The 5077-nt window shown below is 45.7% G+C and overlaps 1 pseudogene; it reads right to left on the minus strand.

Moving 5' to 3' along the window:
* Positions 1 to 602: 602 nt before the first annotated feature.
* LOC103268753 lies at positions 603 to 3925 on the minus strand (annotated as a pseudogene).
* Between the last annotated feature and the right edge of the window lie 1152 nt (positions 3926 to 5077).

Below are 5077 nucleotides of genomic sequence, written 5' to 3' on the forward strand. Positions count from 1 at the left end.
CTCTTGTTATGTTACCCAGGCTGGTTTCCAACTCCTGGGCTGAAGCTATCCTCCTGCCTAGGTCTCCCAAAGTGCTGAGGTTACAGACATGAGCCACCATGCTCAACTGATCAACTTTTATAATGGCTACATGAGGGGCCAACTTGAGCTCAGGCTCCTGCCTCCTGGCTGGCTTCTCTTCTCTGCTCCTAGCAGGGTAAACAGGGAGAACAACAGATTTAAAATAATGACATTTTTGGATGGACTTAGAATCTATAATAATGAGTGATCTATCACAGAAACAAAGAACTGTTCTCACTTATAAGTTGACCTTGAACAATAATCATAATACTATAAGAAAAGGATTGATAGTAGTGGGAAACTGCCAGGGGAGGACAGTAGTGGGAATCTGCTGGGGGAGCGAGGCACACACCTCATCAACAAGGGTACCTGCATAATGAACATTTGTATTCCTAACTCTGAATTGTACCCCACATCTTTTAAAAAAAACCTATTCGGTCAATTTAAAAAGAGAAATAAATAAAATAAAATAAAATACAGCACTTTATTCATTATCTCATCAACATATTTGATAGGTGCTCGAAACTTTGTCAAGATCAGGGTCAAGCTGCCTGACACACAAGTTCCCGGGTCAGGAATTCCAGGCCGGTAGTGGAGGGGTGAGTTGGCTGTGAAGTCCCTGGTCCCTGCAGGTTCTGGAAGAGAAAGAAAGAAGGAAGGGAGTCTTGCCCCTTTGCCCTCTCTGGACTCTGAAATGTAGTATCTGCTGTTCTTAGCCCACTCGCCCCCCCACCTTTAGCTCATTACGGGACAGACCCCACCCTTCTCTCCTTACAAAAAGTGAATTTTGTGCCCAGCATCTCAGATGTTGCTGCAAAACTAGGGGTTGGGTGACTCACTAGTCAGCTGTCTAAATTAGCAGGTGTGCCCCACTGTGAGCAACTCTTACGGCCAACACAGGTATTCACACAAAAGGGTAACTGTTTTATCTGCTTTGGGAGATCATTTCATGAGCAACATTTAGCATCTGTTTAGCAGCTATGGTTTATGAAGTGCACACACGTAGTCTCATCAGATACCCTGTGAGGGAGGACGATCGTTGTCACCTCCACTTTGAGGACTGGCAACAGGACTCAGCCAGGAGTCTAGAACGGTCCAACTCTGAGGGGTTTCTTCACATCCATAGAGGCTTTGAAACCAAGGAGCATGCCTTCCAGAGCACTTAATTGCATTTTATTTTTACTTTATTTTATTTTTAAATAATGTTTAAATTACTTTCATGTATTTAATCGAGATGAGGTCTCCTTATGTTGCCCAGGCTGGTCTCGAGATCCTGGCCTCAAGCAATCCTCCCACCTCGACCTTTCAAAGTGCTGGAATTACAGGCTTGAACTAGCATTTTATTTTTTATTTTTTTTGAATCGGAGTCTCATTCTCACCCAGGTTGGAGTGCAGTGGCATGCTCACAGCCACCACAACCTCGACCTGCTGGGCTCAGGCAATCCTTCTGCCTCAGTCTTCCAAGTAGCTAGAACTACAGGTGCGCACTACCATGCCTGGATTATTTTTGGATTTATCGTAGAGACGAGATCTCACCAAGTTTCCCAGGCTGGTCTCAAACCCATGGGCTCAGGCAATCCTCTCACCCCGGTCTCCCAAAGTGCTGGGATTACAGACTCGAGCCACTGTGCCCAGTCTGCATTTGATTTTTTTTTTTTTAATGGTACATGGTTTAATCTCCAGAATCCCAGACAACTGATCTGAGGCATCACTCCTGTAGAACCTAGTTGTGCTTCCTATTTTAGCCAAAAAGATTTGTTCTGATAAACGAAGCTAGTTTTGTAACTTTACAATGTGTGTGCATAGGCAACGTATGTGCAGCCCCCACCCCATATTTATTCCTTCCTGCTTGGTTTTCTAGCATTTCCAAGTTTGCAGTAAAAGTTTCAATACGAATTTTTTTCTCCAGTCTGCAGTGGGAGGATGTCACGCTTGTGCAACTTAAGAAAGCCCATCTTAGGAGAACCGGACATGTATCCCAAGGAGACACAAAGAACTGCTAATACACTCATAGGGAGTGTTTCAGTGTTAAACAGTTTAGAAGGCAGAAACTGAGCTCCTCGGGTTGTCTTCAGAAGACTGTTTAGGAGTCGGGCTCAGTGGCTCAGCCTGTAATCCCAGCGCTTTGGGAGGCTGAGGTGAGTGGATTGCCTGAGCCCGCGGGTTCAAGACCCGCCTGGGCAACTTAGCGAGACCTCATCTCTACAATAAATCAAAAATTAGCCGGGCGTGGTAGCACACGCCTGTAGTTCCAGCTACACTCCGAACATTACAGGAAACAAAAAATTTCCTTCCTTCAGCTTTATCAAGTTGACTATCACAACGACAAAACAAAGAGGGATAGGTCTTTTATAATTGATGTTGAGATTGGCAGTCATGACAGTTCCTCCAGCTATAAGAGCACATGTACTAACAGTAGTATCGATCATGGTTGCAATGGCGCCTCCGTGAAGGAATCCAGGTGCTTCTTGCAGGTAAGGACCTCCTTGAAACAAGCAAACTACCCTTTGCTCAACATCATTATAGAACATCACATATTCAAAGCCCAAGCCATCTTATAAGGCTTCTGGTGAAGAGCTGGGCCTGTGACGTTAGTCCTTTTGAAAGCTTTGGGCCAAGATAAAGAGTCTTGAAGTCTTGAGCCCTTGGAGAAGATTCACTTTTATATGAAGGCAAACGTTTCCAGGAGTCATCTTCACATTTCTTCATAAACTGGTCAAAGAGGAGTCTTATGTCCTTGTTCCTGCTGGGGTTGGGGAGAGAACAGTCCTTAGGAACCACTTTCTCAGAAGAAAATGATCTCAGCGCCAGCTGCGGCGGCTCGCGGTCTAAGCCGCCAGCATCTCCCCTGCATTTGATTTTTAATAACTTTCATTTACTTATCACAAACACAACTTTTAGTAGTATGAGATCCAGGTCACAAAGACTAGGAGATGAACATTTTACTTTTTCTGTTGCATTAGCCTCTCCATATCATGGTAAAGAGATCGCCAGGGTTAAACTACAGCATTCCCATCAGAGGAAAAGGAGCCAGGAGGCTTATTCTCACAACCTCTAGAATGTTAGCGAAAACTCAAAGGGGTGTGTGTGTGTGTGTGTGTGTGTGTGTGTGTGTGTGTGTGTGTGTTATATATTATATATATATATATATGTAATATATAAGGTATTATATATTACATAGTTCCATTCTCTAGAATTTTCTCAGTGTTCCCACTAACCAGATACTGTTAGCTTATTTTGCATCCATTCCCTTCCAATAACTGTCTGTCCCTATTGTAGGGCATTCCCAGTTTATAGGGGTTGGTGACAGTGGCAGATACATAGCAGACAGCTACAAGGTGATGGGCTAAGTGCAGGAACAGTGGCAGGCAGGGGGAGGTCTGGGAGCACAGAGGAGCGCACCTAATTCAGCCTATGCATATCAGGGAAGGCTTCCTGGAGAAGATGACAGCTGAGTTACCTCAAAGGAAGAGAAAGTTAACCAGGGAAGGAAAGAAATTGCAGGTAGTAGAGAGAGGCTGTTAAGAGCATGGGGGATGGGAGCATTGGACGTTCAAACGAGGAGTGGTTTGGAGAGACACAGCATTAAGGAGCACAGTGGGGGGCGGGGAAGCTGGGCCCAGCTCTCTGCCAGGGTCTTGTACGCTGAGACTTCTTTTTGTCATAGACTATTTTTTTTCGAGCAGTTTTAGGTTCACAGCAAAATTGAGCAGAAGATAGAGTATTCCCAGGGAGCCCCATCCCCACCAGTGTTGGACATTTGTTGCAACAATGAACCTGCCTTGACACGTCACCGCTTCCGCTGGAGGATTCTGAGCAGGGGAAACATTCTCATTTTTACAAAGTCTTCTTCCTGGCACTGCATCACGATCTTTATGAAACAATGAATGGTACAGACTGGTATGTAGCAGTTCCCCTGAGCAAATATTACTACAGTCCCCAAGAGGCAGAAACTCCGATGTCTTCTTGATCCACCTTGTATATCTCTCAATCTAGAACGATGCAGTCATAGCAGATGCTTAGAAAACAGGGGAGGGGGGTGGAGGGAGGGGGAGATGGAGAGGAAAGAGAAAGAGAGAGGGGAGGAGGAAGAAAGAGGGCAACAAGACCTGTTGTGCATTAGAGAAAAATTTTGGAAGCCAATGGAGGCAAAATGGCAGAGGGCATGCCTGGCATCCTGGGACAGTCAGCAAACTGTGGTCATGCTCCAGGTGAAAAGTGCAGATGTCTGAGTGGCAGTGGTGGGGAGGAGGGGATCTGGAGCAGAGAGAGGCCAAAGAGGTGAGATCTCCACGACCTGGTGCCAGGGGAGTGCGTGAAGTAGTGAACCCCGTGGAAGGTTTGAGGTCCAGACCTTACTCTCAAAGTGCAGCATCGTTTCTGAGCCACAGAAGTGAACGAAGTCAATTATGATCCCACGGGGAGTGAGGAGAACATGGGAGGGAGGGAAAGTCAGCAGAGATGATCAGTTAAATGTGACCAAGTTTGAAGTACATGAATGAAGAAAGAAATATGTCAGGTGGTTCTTGTTTGCTGTTTAAAGCCTAACGGGGAACAAAATAAAACAATGACACATTTATTTCAGTTGGGAGTTAGACAAAAGGCACTGAATTCCTGCCTCTGAATAAGAATGGTGCTATACCATGGAGTCATGGGACCACTTTGGAGACTCTGTCTGCAAGATCGTCCGTTTCCAGGTGAGCACCAGGTGCGGGAGAAGCTGAGAGGTGTGGGCATGGGCTTGCTGAAATCACAGAGCAAGCCATTTGACAGACACTGTCTTCCCTTTCTTGCTTCTGCTTCCAAATCTCTTCTCTGCACACTGACGATGCACTGACTTTGCTTCATAGCGTGTTTCTTAATGGATTCTGGCGGCGCTGATGTCGTCTTCATATTCTATTTGTTCACTGGATAATAAGCTTGGCCTCAGAGCCAAAAGAGAAAGCCCCTGATGCTTGTTAAATATACATGTCCGGCCTGTCCTCTCCCCAAAACCTCCTGCCAGACGATGCACTAG

The sequence above is a fragment of the Carlito syrichta genome, unplaced genomic scaffold (genome assembly GCF_000164805.1).
Source record: "Carlito syrichta isolate Samal-C Ts95f unplaced genomic scaffold, Tarsius_syrichta-2.0.1 Scaffold308890, whole genome shotgun sequence".
Classification (NCBI taxonomy): domain Eukaryota; kingdom Metazoa; phylum Chordata; class Mammalia; order Primates; family Tarsiidae; genus Carlito; species Carlito syrichta.